Source organism: Gavia stellata, chromosome 3 (genome assembly GCF_030936135.1).
Source record: "Gavia stellata isolate bGavSte3 chromosome 3, bGavSte3.hap2, whole genome shotgun sequence".
Taxonomy (NCBI): domain Eukaryota; kingdom Metazoa; phylum Chordata; class Aves; order Gaviiformes; family Gaviidae; genus Gavia; species Gavia stellata.
The window spans coordinates 103,451,247-103,467,984 of NC_082596.1; the positions used below are offsets into that span (position 1 = coordinate 103,451,247).

Below are 16,738 nucleotides of genomic sequence, written 5' to 3' on the forward strand. Positions count from 1 at the left end.
GAATGTTTGCATTACCTTTTCTTGACGTACTAAAACCTGGTGCATGATTTTTTTTTTTTAATTTTCCCCTCCCCACTTTTAACTTTCATAGAGGAAAAGATGCTTTCAGCTCTATTTCAGAAACCAGTTTTCTGAAGACAGTTGAATTCACCGCATTGTATGTCTCAATGATATCTTCCTTTTTCCTTCCCCAAGCTAGACAAGCAAAATATTACATGATACAGGGATCCATCTCTTCAGACTCATATTCCTCCTCTTCCAGCTCTGACTCTGGAGAAAACTATGAAAAATACAGGAGTATCTTTCAGCATTGTTCAGAATGCTAGATAAGAAATTTCCCACAACACTTCACATTCAAGAAAAATGCCTGCATCCTTATGAAACTTTCTGGCTTGTTGGTCTCTTTCATTAGAACAGCCTCAAAATTGTTATTTGGGAATTAGTAACACTTAAGGTGAGAGCTTCCAATCTTCAGTTTCAGAGCTGGAATCTGTGTATTTAATTTGCCTAAGGAAGAGGAAATATTAGGTGCAAACCAGCTTTGCAGTATTTTCAACTCTTAGTAGTTTGGAAAGACATTTTTAGTCAAGTCATGGTAATTTTGTTTTAAATTAGTTGGGGTATCGCAGTAAGGAAGTTATACCGACTAGAGAGACAGAAGTTCCCCAAAGTCAACTTTTAGAGTGATTTTAACTGAACTGATTCAGAATCTCACATTGACACTAGTTATGTTCTGTTGCAATTCTCAAGTTAGTAAGGGGTCAACTGAAATCATAATCATTTACATAATCATTTACAGGGTAAAGAAGAATATTACTGGTGCAAAAGGAGAGTCTCTACTTCTATGTTTGTCAACACACACAGTTAATTACACTGGAGTTACCTCTGAGAAACACTGCCAAAGAGTAATATTAACCTGAGCGCTTTCTTGAAGCCACAAGACCATTCCTGCTAAGGTTAAATAGACTCTCTTTTAATGATTCATCTCTGGATTTCCCCTTTCAGATTTAGGGGCAAAATGCACGCTTTGGGAAATTTACCTTTTTTGGTCTGATACCAGTATTTTGCAAAGCACCTTTTCCTTTTGTGTTTTCAAAACATTTTTTTCCGGACTTGGTATCAAACTATTTTGTTTTTCTGTTTGTCTTTAATTCTAGGTTGTAGTCATTCTCGCTGGCTTGCAACACTAACCAGTGGAATGTAAACTTCAAGCAGTCCTATCTTCCTTGTGCCTATATTCCTGTTGTCTTACTAGTATTCAGCAATGCTTTATTTACAGTGTCAGGGCTAGAAACAGCTGTCCGTGCTCATAGTTATGATGAGTGGATTGTTTAAAAATGCTTCAAGTGGTTAAAATTAAACAGGAATAAGTAATTTAATGTGACCTTTTACTCACTTCAGATTTTTTTTCCTTGTTTTTTTTTTTTTGGTTAAAAAGTCATTTGCTTGGCAGTTTAGCTTAAAAAGTTGAGGTTTGTAGAAAAAAAGCACCATACCTCTTAATCCAGCTGATTTAAGTCTGAAACATTTGGTTAACAAATGTTACTTGAAAATAATTTTGGAATTGCTTAGCAAAATGGGATGAATCGAATTATCACTAAGGAACAGGACAGTCTTACACTACTGCTCAGAAGTTTGAAGACTGGGGCGGGGGGGGCAAGTCTGTTGAAATGTGGTAATTCTTACTGGTGTAAACAAGTTAGAAACGTTTTGAGGTGTTTGTGTGTAGTATACAGGCAGAGGTATGTCCTGGTGGTTTAAAGAGTGGGATGCATGGTACTTTACGTCGCAGCGTAAGTCATACTTCAATTTACAGAGGGCTTAACTGAGCTATGTCCTGCAGTGCTGTGTTCTGCTACAGCTCTGGGGAAGCTCACTTAGAGGTTAGGTGAGGGGAGTATTTGCCATATGTTCACGTGGCAGTGCATTCTCACAGCATCTTTCAATGAGGTTTGATTAAACCTTTGTTCAAGAAGAAGTTTTTAGGCTTCAGAAACCCATTATATTACTTCCTTTTTCCAGTTACGTAGCAAACACTCTGTATATTGCATTTGTAATTGAAGATTTGCTATCCGTGAACACTATTTTGTCGTAGAACTGTTGAACCATTGATCTGAAAACATACTGGTCTGCCAATGAATTTCAGGTGAACTTGTTAGATAAATACCGAGGCATTTGTTTGATGCCTCTCTTTGAATAGGAACTGAGCTCCTGCTGTGCTCCCTGGGATTGCCTTTAGGTATGTTTTATTGTCAGTAATCCAACAAACCACTTAATGCTACTGTTTTTCTACACGTTATCTGAAAAAGCCTTTATCTGGCACGTGACTCTGAAAACTGACTTTCTAGCAGTCAGTGCTGAGGGGAGTTGAGGGTGCGGGGAAATGTTGCTGCAGTTCCACGGACATAAATAAAATATAATTTAGAGTATGGTTGGGTCCCAGACTGTAGGGTTTCCTGATTTCATATGGAAATAACATTATTCCCCTCTTTTTCTAGGTAAAGGAAAGATTAAAAAAGATTAAGTAGCTCCAGTTGTGAAGCAATAATGCTTTATTTCTGTTGTTTTCTAATGCAAGTATCTAGTTCTACCTAGTGCCCGCTAGCACTTGATGGCTACCGCTGAGGCTGAGCAAAGCTGCAGTTGAGTGATGTTTTTTTTTTGTACTTGATGAGGTGTATTAGAACAAATGTGGATAAATGTCTTAATCTGTTACACTGAAATACAAGTTTCCTATATATATATTTTGAGCTCTGTGAGTGTTGGAAATTGTTGGGGCAGAAGTAACAAAACACTAAACACGGCACTGCTCCAAAGAGGGTGTATCTTTTGAAGTGGTATAGAGTGGTCTCACTGGTGTGGCAGGCGAGTCTGAAAGTGAATGTGACTTGTTTGATATATTGGTTTGTTTTTTTTCCAAGTAGATGTTTAAACATTTTGAAGGACACCTCTGGTAGATCACAAGGGTTTTCCTTCCTTCTCTGAAGTTGGTTTTGAAACTTGTCGTGTTACTGAACCCTGAACCTTGCTTTTAGCCCAAACAAAAAGTTTCCCAAGTAACATTAAGTTTTAGAACTGTAGTAATAAAATGACAAAAACTTAGATTCACCAAATACCTGTTGCAAAAGTATTTAAAACTACCTTTTTTTTCAGACGTGTAAAATGTCTGTGTCGTTAACTTCACAGCGTTCATATCTGCATAATAATGAAGAGAAAATAGTAATGTGAATTAAGCAGGTGCAGTCATCTGCTACATGGTTTCCACTGGCAGTGTGACAGCCTGGTAAATAACTCGCACTTTCACCTCTTTTGTCCTCGCTCTTTACTTAACTCAGGGCATCCGCTGGTTTGTGATGAATTAAGTGTTGGCATACTCTAGAACAGCACTAATACATTACATGTGCTGTGAAGGATGTAAACTTTATTTAATCGGCTCTCTGGCTCCCTCTGTTCAGAGAGTTTGGGCTGTTTGGGTTCAGCAGGGGCATCCGGCTTGCAAACATGCAGGCGTGCGTGCTGTGATTTTCCACGGGTGCTCCGTAAATAATGTGCACAATGTGCTTCTCTGTCCAGGCCTCGACACCCTGAGCAGAGCCGAAGGCAGAGGAGAGACACAGTCTCCCTTGGCCGGTTGTGGGCAGCACTTTGGTTTCACTGAAAGTACGTGACACTCACACCATGCTCTCTCGTAGTTGAATTCCCTGTACCGCTGCTGTGCGGTTAAATAGATAGCAGAAGCACAGTTGTTGCTGGGGTGCAGCTGCCGCCACCTCTGTCTGTGCATAACTGCGCGTGGATGTGAAGGGGTTTAGATCCCTTCTCCCCAGGGTTATATGTGTCCTTCTTAAACTAATTTCAAAGTGCTTTTGTTGATCTTTTGGGGAGGGTGTCCAGGAGAGGGGGTTATAATGGTGTGTCTGTGTGAAACTAGGATGCCAAAAGGATTTAATGGAGTTCTAGTTGTCAAGGAATTTGCATCTGCTTTGCCTGAGGAAATGGCACCTGGCTGCATCCACACGTTAGTGGTAGTTCTGTGTGTGGTGGGAACAGTTATTTCTCCTTGTCTTTCTCTGCATCAATATTTAGACCTTTTCAGGAGACAAAATAAGAAATGGAGAGTCTAAGGACGAAGTGGCAATTTTTAATTTGTTCTAAGTAAATACTTAAGTTGACAACTGTACAATCCTTGAGGTTTTTTTTATTACATAATTTTGGTTTCTTCTTAGTTGATGTTGCAGATGAAACAAACAGAAGTCTGAAAGATAATTTGTCTATCCATGTATGGGTCTGTGTTGGAGGTCTAAGTTACTATACAGGCATTTCTGAATAATTCAGTCCAAATAGAACACTATTGATTTTTTTTTTAAAGGAACTTACACATCTTTTGCCTGCTGAATGGGTAACTTTTTTTTTTAACTACAGATGCAGAAAGAGAGAGGGAATAGTTTCATTAAAAAGGTTGTCCTTTTATTTTCATTGGGAATTTACATTTCCTGAACCACTGCAAAACCAAGACTAAAATACTTTTCTTTCGGAAAACTTGGGAAAAATGGATTTGGGCCAGTTTGTTTTCTAGGGCCAATGTTATGTTTCTCAGTAGACACTCTCTCTCAAGCTTCAAAGTTCCATTTAGTATAAATCTTTCTTCAGCTCCTCAGGCTAATGGGCCTCGAAGGAAAAGTCGTACTGTGGCCTTTTCTGTCCTGTTGAAAAGTGCTGGAAGTTATTCAGGAGGAGGGCATACCTTTTTGCAGGTGTATCTAGTGTTATTCAGAAGTTATAAAAGGAAAGAATACGTTTATCTACTTAAATTCTATATGCCAGAGAGACATTGTCCTTTTAGGAGAGACAGCTGGGAAGGGAGGAACTTAAATAATAGTTTGTGATTGTTGAGGCCTCTGTGCAGCTGTGATTCCCCCCCTCCGGTAGTTTGCCGTTTCCTTAAGGTGAGAGATGCAGAAACACGCACACCCCACAGCGAGGTGGTGGGACGAGGCCGCTGTGTTTGCTGCATGCCTGTGTGCTTGTTCCAGAGTGGAACACAGAGCTCCATGTGAAAGCACGTTCCTGGCCGCAGTGTAGTATTGGCTTTTCTTTTATCCCCTGATTTCCCCATGCCGGCAGCAGCCGGGCCACGTGGTTGTGTGTGGGAGCAAGGAGGGGAGAGGGAGACTTGTAATAAATCTGTCCACAGGCTTAGAGATGTTGTGGTGAGGGATCCAGGTGGGCAGGTCTCTCTGGGAATGCATGGCATGTAGCAGGTTTATACGTGAGAGACAAGTGGTGAGATGGATGAGAGTAAAGGTGATCACCAGCGTTTCTTTTCATGGGAGACATGGATGAACTCAGCAGTGGAAGGGGAAGAGACTGACATTACCTGCATGAGTGATACATAAAGTATGAGGCAATAGCTTCCAAGTCTTAAGCCGATTTCAAATGTATTGCTCTGTTCATGAACTACAGATGTAACATCAGTAGTTGTAGTAAAGCCACAGGGAATAACACGCCTGTCCCTGTGTTGTGGGCTTACCCTGGTAGGCAGCTCAGCCCCACACAGCTGCTCGCGTACTCCCCCTCAGTGGGATGGAGAGGAGAATCGGAAGGGTAAAAGTGAGAAAACTCATGGGTTGAGATAAAGAGAGTTCAGTAGGTGAAGCAGAAGCTGCGTGTACAGGCAAAGCAAAATAAGGAATTCATTCACTACTTCCCATTGGCAGGCAAATGTTCAGCCATTTCCAGGAAAGCAGGGCTTCACTGTAACAGTTACTTGGGAAGACCAACTCCACAAATCCAAACATCCCCCCTTCCTCCTCCTGAGCATGCTGCTTACGCTTTTTGTGATCACTTGATGAACATCTGCAGAAAGGCCATTTTTCTAGACTGATTAAATACCAATATTACGCTGAGTAGTCATTTTTTAGACATCCAGGAATTCTTGCCTCAAATGGTTTGTCTTGAGTTTCCCCTTGGAGAAAGGTAAGGTGATGGAATGTGGTTTATGTCCAAAGAAAAGCTGGTTCTTTCCAGAGACCAAGAAATGCCAAGGACTCCTGTCTTCACCCTGCTTTCTGGTTTATTAGTATGTGTGGTCTATGGAGAGCCTGTTACTTCATGCCAGCACATGGGTCCTTCTTTTCAAGCTGCAGTCTTACATTGTTTGTCAGCACAGTCCTTGCTGACTTCATACGGGGTCTGACTGTTATCCAAAAGTGGAATGACATGTATCTGCCAGATAAATAGCTCTTTTGACTGCTGACCTGCTGTTCTCTTTGTGTAGGTAACATAATTCAGGGAGGAGAGGGGTCTTGTTTGGGTGGTAGCGCTTAATCCTATTTCCAGAAGTTTGATGAGCACAGTGATGGTTGAACAGGTTCCTGCTGACTTCAGGCTTTGGATTGGAACGTACATACTTTATCTTCTTTTAAGATGAGACTAAGATTGGTAGGCAGAGAGGTAATGTCCTTCAACAGACTACTTGGGGAAAAAATGTTTTCAGCTGTGCAAGCTGTTGTGCAGGTCTGAAACAGAAGCAGTGAGTTTCAAGCTCCATTCAGTTTGGAAGCTACTTTTCTCCAAGTTTAACTGGTTTATTTTATCAGTTAGGCCAGTTAAGTGGGAAGAGTAGTTGTCACCTGTCAGGTCATTGTCCCCTGTGGAATGGAGAATGGGATAAACACCTGCCATGGAGTGTGGATGGGTCAGTTGCATTTCAGGTAATATTTTTAGCATGCAACAAAGCCAACAGTTCTAGAGTTTCTATAATTTTTGATAACCATTGATGAATTCTAGTTTCTAGGCTTGTCATTTGCCAACTTGACAGAAAAAATTTCTTCCTTGAAGCTTCCACTCAGAGATCAGAGATGGCAGCTTTGACAATGAAAACCTTATTTGGCTGGTAAGGTTTCTCTCCTTTGAGTTTGTATGTGGGAGTTGGTGTATAGTGGTTGTTTCATATTAGCCACAAGTTTTCCACCAGGCCATTTGATATACTGAATGAAATATTTTACATTCGGTGATAAGTGTAATTAGCATCCCTGGACTTTGAGGTCATTGTAAAATGTTCTTTTCAAAAGGCTTGGAAAAACTGGAGCTGCCACCCACAACTTCTTTTGGTTCGTAAACCGAAACCTCCAAAGCCTTAAGGGCTGAAGGGGTTATTCTTATCTCATGCATAATGTGGGCAATAACATTTTGCTGATACGTTATTGTGGTGCACACAGTAACTGGTAGTCAAACTGGTTCATCATCATAGTTTAAAAATCTACCCATTCTTGATCTGAAAGGGCCAAAGTACCACTTGGTAAAGTGAAATGTCCTCCGATTTTGAATTTTAACGGGTTAGCTTTGAACAGGAGACTGGACTAGATGTCCTGCATAGGGCTCTTCCAATCCAAGCTACTGTGGGATTGTAAGTAAAATACTCTGCCAATGGTTTACTGTGAGACCACCACATGCAATTTGGAAAGACAGTCCTTCTGTTCCTTTTACTCACTTTTCCATTTCAGAATAGGATATATATTATATTAGCTAATGAAGAATACTTCTACAATAGTCAGAAATACGCGTATGTTCTTAATTTTGTCAGCTGTATCAGCTTTGTAACGTTTTGCATCGCACATGTTAATTAATCTGGCTCCTGTCATTGGTGGTAGTCAAACAATATACATCATCTCTCTCCCTAAAACAGGGAGTTGAGAAGGAGGTGTTACACGTGTTTACTAGTGATCAGGGTGGGGAACTTGGAGGATGGTGTTACATTTTGGGGGCTACCACATTTTAAAATTATTTAGCTCCCTTAAAGTTTTCAGGCTGCAGGCAGTAGGAAAAACAACCAGCCAGAGACTTGTAAAATCTCTACTGAGCCAGAATGGTTTCAGTAAGACGTTATTTGGTGGTAGAGCAGTATGTTCAGACCTGAGTTAGGGGCCTTCTAACCCCTCCTTTTGCACCAGCCTTGCTCCTGCTTTTGAATGGCTTCAACATGAAAATGGAAGCAGGTCATTCTTTTTATTTACTGCTAATGCAGTTTACAGTGCTTGTGTTTCTAATTTGAAATGATCTGCCAGGTTGAGTGTAGCATGTGCAGGGCCCATGCCTATTCTGAAAGCCTACTTGCTACAAGGAGAAAGAGCTGGGAGAAGGTGGTTGGATGGGGATGGACAGGCAGGGCATGGATGCAGGTTAGGTGGAGCGAGCGAGGCTTGTACAGCGAGGAGGCCTTTCCTTTGCCATGCAGCATGAAGCGCACGCTGCTGTGCTTGGGGGAGCTGGGAAGGAGGAGTGTTCCCTCAGCCTCTCCCTATTAAAAAAAGGTGGGCAGGGAACAGAAAAAGTCCTTATCTGCTATCAGGAAATTCTAGTTTTATCTTAAATGGAGGGAAAAAAGCCCTTTAATGCTGGGAGAAGAGAGGGAGGTGGTAAAGGTGGCTCTCCAGCTTGGCATGAGCAGTAGCACCAAGAGGTGTGACAGGAGGCAAGGCTCAGCGCTGTGTTTCTGGAGAGTGCTGCTCGGGGTTCTCAGTGGCTCTGACTGCTGGTGCCCCTGCCCAGCCCTTTGGCAGTCGCTGTGAGACCTGTCACCCAGCTGTAGTCTTGTGGAAAGAAGATGACTTAGGTTCTGTTGGAAGAACTGTGTGGTGGCAGAAATATTCCTTCTGGCACGAATACCGATTCTAGTCGGTAGTGTGGTGGGGAAATAAACCGGTGAATAAAATGTGAATTTTGCGTGTATTTTAACTGGAGGAAGGAGAGCTCATTGCAACATCTAGCCACATGAGGGTGCTCCTGGGTTTCCATATCTTGCCTGCTGAGCAACTCAACTGGAACCTGGGAGAGGAGTCCGATACTGCTTTTAGGGCTCCCGTGGTAACTGTAGAAATAACGGATAAACAGAGATGTTGAAAAAAATCTTTTCCTTCGTGGTGGGAGCCAGAATAATGAGTTGCTTTAATAACATCAGTGGTGAAATATCTAAATGTTCAAATCGATTTGTCTGCCCATCCTGCAGATCAGACATGTATTCAGCAAAGCTGCTGCTGCAGTTTGGTAGATGTGAGAAGCTTTTGCAGTTGCCTACTTCTTGAGCATGCCATATGCCGTTGTATGCTCGGTCATGTCTAGACCCACATGGTGAGATTTGTTCTTTAAACAAGGTCAAGGAATAATTTGGCTTGGAAGGGACCTCTGAGGTTATTTGGTCCATTTCTCTGCTTGAAGCAGGTCCAATTAGATGAGGTTGCTCAGGGCCATGTCCAGGTGAGTTGTGAGTGTCTCCAAAGATGGAGATTCCACAACCTCTCTGGCACCTGTGCCAGTATGTGATCATCCTCATGGTGATAAAGTTTTTCTTCCATCTAACTGGAATTTCCCTTGTTGTAACTCATGTCTGTTTCCTCCTGTCCTGTCATCATGTGCGTTCAAGAAGACCCTGCCTCCATCTTCTCTATGCTCTCACCTTAGATAGCTGTAGGCAGCAAGAAGCCTTTGCTTCTTAAAGCTGAACAAACTTGGTTCTCTTCGCCTCTTCATGTATGCCCTGTAGCCCTTTAATCATCCTGTTGGCCCACCAGTGGGCTCGTTCCAGTAGGTCAATGTCTTTCTTGAACTTGGGAGCCCTAAACTGAACACCTGCACTGCTCCAGGCTTGGGGACAAGTGGCTGGGAAGCTGCCCGGCAGAAAAGGACCTGGGGGTGTCGATTGACAGCCGGCTGAAGATGAGCCAGCAGTGTGCCCAGGTGGCCAAGAAGGCCAATGGCATCCTGGCCTGTATCAGAAACAGTGTGACCATCAGGAGTAGGGAGGGGATCGTGCCCCTGTACTCGGCACTGGTGAGGCTGCACCTCGAATGCTGTGTTCAGTTTTGGGCCCCTCACTACAAGAAGGACATTGAGGTGCTGGAGCGTGTCCAGAGAGGGGCAACGAAGCTGGTGAGGGGTCTGGAGCACAAGTCTTGTGAGGAACGGCTGAGGGAGCTGGGGTTGTTCAGTCTGGAGAAGAGGAGGCTGAGGGGAGACCTCATCGCTCTCTACCACTACCTGAAAGGGGGTTGTGGGGAGGTGGGTGTTGGTCTCTTCTCCCAAGTGACTAGCGATAGGACAAGAGGGAATGGCCTCAAGTTGCGCCAGGGGAGGTTTAGGCTGGATAATAGGAAAAATGTCTTTCCTGAGAGAGTGGTGAAGCACTGGAAGAGGCTGCCCAGGGAGGTGGTGGAGTCACCATCCCTGGAGGTGTTCAAGGAACGTGTGGACGTGGCGCTGCGGGACATGGTTTAGTGGGCATGGTGGGGTTGGGTTGGTGGTTGGACTTGTTGATCTTACAGGTCTTTTCCAACCTTAACGATCCTCTGATTCTGTGACCTGACTCCAGGTACAGTCTTGCGGGTATGGAATAGAGAGGAATAAAGACTTCCCTCCATCTGCTGGCCACAGGTTTGCTCAACTGTACAGCCCAGTAAGTGATCGGCTGCCTTTGCTGGGAGGATGCACCGCTGACTTGTGCTCAAATTGTCTGCCAGGCTACCCTCCACTGGTCTACAAAGCGGCTCTCTAGGGAGTCAGCCCCCTGCACCCATACTGTGATCTGGGGTTACTCCTTCCCAGCTGTGTGATAACCCTGAACTTCATGGTATTCGTGTCAGCCCATGTCTCCAGACTAAGATCCCTTTGAATAGCAGTGCTGTCCCTCGGTTTATCATGCAGTCACCCTAATTTGGTATCATTCATGTTAAAGTGTTGGGCTTAGTAGTGATCACTGTAGGCTGCCTTGTAACTGGTCATAAATTGTATGTTTTTTCTTTGAGAGGAAAAATTCTTTGAGCCTGGTGATCCAGCCAATTTTCTACCCTTTTTATTGTCCACTTACCAGCTGATATTTTGCTAATAAAGATACTGTAAGAGACTGTCAACAGCCTTGCTAAAGGCACTGTAAACAGTATCCACTGCTCTCCTCTTGTCCTTAAAGCCAGTCATCTCATAATAGAAGGCAATCAGGTTGGTCCGGTGCAGTTTGCCCTTGGTAAATCTGTGCCGGCTGTTCCTAGTCACTTCTTGTCCTTCATGGCTTGGAAATTACTTCCACGATGACTTCTTCCATAACCATCCCAGGGATGAGGTTAGGCTGGCTGGCCTGTAGTTCCCTGAATCCTCCTCCTTGAAAATAGGTGCGATCTGTTTTTTTTCTTTTTTTTTCTTTTTTTTTTCCTTTTCTTCCCCCACTCCCAGTCATAGAGAACGTCTCCCAGTCACTGTGACCTTTCAGAGATGATAGAGCAGCTTTGCAAAGACATCAGCCTGCACCCGCAACAGCCTCTTCCCATCTGTGTCCCATGACTTGCATAAATCCATCCATTTAGGTGCTCCCAAACTCACCTTCCTGTTCTGTGGGTGTTGCGTCACTCCCTCGACTTCGCTAGCAGGGCAGGCAGACCTTGCCAACGAAAGCACGTTACGGCATTATTAATGCAAGAAGGCAATGGATAAGTTTAAAGCCATGGTGAGAATTAGTTGTCTAGCTTTCATCGTGATACCCTATTTTGCTGCTTGTCTGATGTCTTTTAGATTCTGTAAGCAAAACAGGTGAGAAAAGAAACGATTTTCTAGATGATGGCCAAGTTGCAAAAGCTGTAAGTAATGAGACATTTAAAAGGTAACTCAACTCCCCACAGACTTCAGAATAAACTTTCAAGCTGAGGCGGTTTTGGTTGTTAGTACAGATGCATTGATAGTTCACTTTTAAGTGGTTTGTAACTCTGGATGACATGGTGTGTGCTTAAAGAAGCACTGTTGCCCAGTGCTGCCTGCTCAGACATAATGAATTGTCTAGACAGCTTGCTAGGGAAAAAAATTCTGGCTGCAGCACATTTTTAGGATCTTGTTATAGATTCTGGCACATCCACATTTTGTAGATTAGATGTGTTTTTAAAGAATGTTATCTTTGCACTTATGTAAGTGGTGTAGAATGAACAGTTCAACACCTGAATCCATCATCAGAGTCAACGTATCGAGAGTTATGTCCTGTACAGGAGATGGGGGCATAGCTTGCACCTAGTTTCTGCTGCTGACTCTTGTGCGTGGACTCTATATGACAGACAAACGTGCTGTCACTCTGGAAAGCTGCTCCTTTCATACGTTGAGGCCCTGCGGGCATCATTTGCTCAGGACTTTAGCTTCTGTTTACAGTTTGGTTTAGTCTGTTGGAAATGAGCCTACTGAGATAACCATACCCACTGCAGGATACAGACTGGGAGGAATGGACAATGAGGTGACCCAGAGTCTAATACTCAGAAGTGCTGAGCTGGGTGGCAGCTCTCACTTGGTCCCAATTAAAACGGCGTTACAAGGGGCTGGTGTGACAGTAGGGTGTCTGAGCTGACATAATATGTTCTGTGAACTCTATCTGGAGGTGATGCTCAAGGTAGAACCTGACTGTTGCACTCAGCCAGATTTATTTTTTCACTATGTTTTATGTCCTATATGTTTTATTAACTTTCTTTTATTTAAAGTGCACTGGGAATATGAAGTTACTAGTTTCTACTAAGCTAGAAATAGGGAATATATTTAATAAGTCTATGTTTCTGAAGCTGTTATTTGTAACTAATGACATGTTAACAAGACATTTCCTTATGCTGGCTATTGAAAGGCACTTATCACTGGAGCATCAGTGCTTTGCCATTTTCATTGCTGTATCAAGGGAAAACAAAATAAAACCTTTTCTCTTTAGAAGCAAATGTCATGCTTTTAACCTGTAATGCACTACGCTGACCATCCTTGACTAAAACCCATTAGGGATAGCTTTATTTTACTGAAAGATTCCCACCTTCCCCCCACTCCACACTCCCGCTTTGCAAGCAGCGGTGCACCAAAGGTACATGTATTGGAACGCAGTTTGCAAGCCCTAGATGGACGTTTCAAGTGGGAAAGAAGAAAGATCTTTGCTACGCTCCAGTTAGCCTGTCTCCCTGGGCTGTTCGCTTTTGGGAGATGACACAGGAAATTCCATTTTATATCCCAGCTCTGAAGCAGGAAAGCGAAGCAGTGGAACCTAGGGGCTCCATATCTGTATCCCATGGGAGTGCTGAGCAAGGATGAATCAGGGCAGGGGGCTTTGGTGCTCCTGCTTTCCTGTATGTTCTTGATCCCCTGTTGCCGTCACAGAAAGGATGCACGCACTCGGCTCTGTTTTGCCCTCACCCCCCATTTCGTTTGTGTCTGCCTCTGCCCCTGAACGCTTTTATCCTTGTAAAGACTGGAGTGGAAGCAGCCCAGTTATATGGGCTATAAGCCGGTGTCATGGCGCTCACATGGGATATGAGAGGCTGAGGTGGAGGTTCCTGCTCACGCAGGTGATTCGGAGTGTATCAGTCTGAGCAAAGCGGCTCTGATGGCCCCCCGGGATGCCAGGCTGCGGATGCCCGGCTGCGGGCAGGAGAGAGGGGCCCCGGTGGGAGCCTGAAGCAAGCACGCTAGCCCTTAGGCTCTTTAGGTGCTCAGGTTCTGTCTTTGAATACGCATATCTGAAAGAGTGCGATTTCCTCCTGACTTGGAATGGAGAAACGTCTGAAATCGCGGTGTTTCCCATAAAAGAAAAAGACTTCTGGTCTGGTTCTGCCCTTGACTCCCTGAGTTGTCCACAGAAGCTGAAGGCAGACCGGTCCCTCTCCAGCGATTGCAGTGGGATTGAGTCCCTGGCTCAGGCTGGGGGATCGCACTGGAGAGTCTGGTGAGATGAGTACTTCTCCCTGTGGTGGTGAGGTCAGCGCTGTATCGTGGAAAACTTCGCTCTGCCTTACTAAGTTTTACTTACTAATTTTCTTTTGTGACAGTAAGTTCAGAGTTGCCTTTATTTATGTTTATTTTTTGAGCCATTTTTTATGAACCCGCAGGCGCAAGGCATGCTGAAGAACAAAAGCCAAACCAAGCACCCCTCTGCTGTGCATGCCAAATTGTCGCTTCTGATGTTTGGCAGTTGTCAGGTGCCCAAAGAACGACTTACAAATGCTGAAGAGAAGAAATTTATTTATGAATTATTTGTTGGTTCTGTTGCTGTGTGTTGGGAAGACGGGCATCGTTACGGAGAACGGCGTAGACCTTGGCATTTAGTGCGGAGGCTATTTGATGGGAATGCTGCAGTAGCACAGGCTTGGCCTAGGTATAGAAGGTAATAACCGAACACTCCTGCTCTGTTGTACTTTTGACAATATAAGAAATTTATTTCTTCTGAACATGGTGTTTTATGTGTCTTTCTCCTGTGCCCATACTCTATCTCATCTTCGCCGAGGCATGATAATCAACTTTCAAAGATTGGCAGTACATCACTTTTCCCCCTCCCCTTGCTTGACACTTTTTAACATTGCGTGAACCCTAAATCCATTGTTTCAGAAGAGGTGATTACGTTAGATATTGGGGCAAATTATTTAGACATTTAGTGGTGCGACAGCGCGGAGTGTTCAGCAGCGCTGGCTTACAGCCGCATTCCAGATCGCAGCCTGGACTGCTGGAGGGTCATACAGCACATTGCGTCAAGGGAGAGGCAGGATTAAGGTGGAAGGATTTTTTTTGTGAGCCATATCGGTTCCTGAATTCACTTCAGAGTCTTGTCCCACAAACAGTTGTTCCTGCTTTAAGGCCCAAGCCATCTCCCTTTGACTTTCGAAGACTCTAGTTCATTGAAGCTGGGATGAGGAAGTCTTATATTGTAAAAGATTTTTTCCTTTTTCTTTGTGAGGGCGGTTGGGTTTGGAGCTGCCTTTGCCAATCATGATTTAAGTTATCAAGCAAGAAATATGGGAATAAAACGAGTTATTTTATATCTTTCATTTACTTTACTACAGAAAGCTTGGTTCACATGGTGATGTATGTAGCAATATAGTCATTATGCTGAAGTAGGTTTTGTTGCTGATGAAGGAAATGTAATACCCATACATTTTAGTACTGATACACCATAATGTGTGATCCATTCAAATTACATTTTTTTTATCATGTTAAAAATACATTAAATGGTCATGTATTAGATTGCTTTTACTTGTAACTTATATCAAGCTGGTTTTGGTTGAAAATTGATTTCAAATAGAAATGTGGAATAACTTATTTAAATTTAAAAAATGTAAATAAACTGCAGTGTTTGTACTGAATGTCCATTTTGCAGAAACATGCTTTTTAAACAAACCAAATAAAGCAGGTATTATTTTTAGATAGATTTTTAGTAAAATTCATTTACTCGTTTTTCCCCTGGTCATCTCATCCTTTTATTTTTGCAGTCATTATTCAAAGACACAGAACAAAGCAGGTGTTACTCAGCTCCCACTGAGTTTCTCATTGTTTGAATAAAAGAGATGTTTTTACTTTTTCAGTTTCGCTTAATAAAAAATTGTTCTTGCAGAAGCAGACAAAAAGCTTTCTAAGCTCTGGTTCCAGTGCGTCAGTGAGTAATTCTTTACATCTAGTATTTGACTCGTTAAAGCTATGCAGTAGATGCTCAGTGATTTAAATTATATTAATAGATTGACAAGCATAGGCCTCATTAGAAGTGCGCATAATCACATTTTAAAATTTTAATTTGTTTTATTTTTCAGAGTAAATGCTTTTAACTTCAAAACTTTATCTTGTTAATAAAACAATTATATACTGTCTCTGTCTACATGAGGAGATAACAGTACTGAGCGAGGTTGGGGAAGAAAGGATGTAACTTAGCTGTTCATGAGAAGGTGCTTCTGTATCCTCTTGGATCAACAGCAGAAAAGGTGCGATTTTTCATTGAATCCTAAATTTACAGTGAGGGTCAGGGTGTACGCAGTCTCCCGCCAGACACTCACATAGCTAGTAATGACCGTGTTAACTACCTTGTGGAGGGACCTATACCACCAGTGTTCCTGAAGTTACGAACGTCTCCTTTCATATGCGTTTATTATGTGCCCTACTTTCTCTTTGCTCTGCTCTGTGATCAGTATGCATTACATCTACTGCGTCGGGATCCTATGTTCCCTCCCATGGGTAGGGGAAAAAAATCCAAACCCCAGAATTCAGTTCTGGCAGATTTTTTACTTGCATTGTACATTTAAAAAAAACGGGTCTTGTTCATCCTGGATGATTCCATGGAGACGTAGAAACTAGTGAAAGGAAGACAGATCCTGAGTGTTTCAGGGAAACATTTTTTTATTTTTAATAGCTGCTTAAAGCTGTCTTTTTTACTATTACTCATTGCAACTCAAAAGCCTGATGAGAACCTGGGAGATGCAACATTTTAAATATTCAGAAGATGGCTGTTTCTTTGCTTAAGGTATATGAGTTTCAGGATTTTTTTCCCATCAAAATCAGGACCAATACTGCTGTTTCTAAAATACATAGGCTGCTTTGGTTTTTGTGCACACTTCAGTAGCCTTTGCAAGCTTGCTGCATTTTTTGTGTGTGCATGTGCGCGTAGTTAATCTTTAAAATTTGAAGTCTATCTTTATATTTGTGATAATAAAAATTCTGCCATTCCCTCCTTACTTAATGGACTTTTGAATAGGTTGCTTTGTAAATGTCACAAACTGTGCAGTTGTTGCTAAGTAAATTTTTTTTCCCCCTCCTTATGTGTAGCCTTTGAAAAGAAGCGGTTGCTGATCTTGAAAGTCTCTGCTTCCTCTTGCCCACATTTTTTTGTCCATTTATACAAACCACCAAAAACTTGGAATGACTCCTTGCTTGCATTAAGGTTTTACACTGCTGCCCTTTCTTGTCTTTGCACCCCATGGCATGCAAA

General features: G+C 42.8%; 1 protein-coding gene across 2 annotated transcripts in view; it reads left to right on the forward strand.

The window, feature by feature from the left end:
* SLC66A2 (solute carrier family 66 member 2) overlaps window positions 1–16,738 on the forward strand; it is a 68,150-nt gene that overhangs the window by 14,486 nt on the left and 36,926 nt on the right. The window lies entirely within an intron of this gene.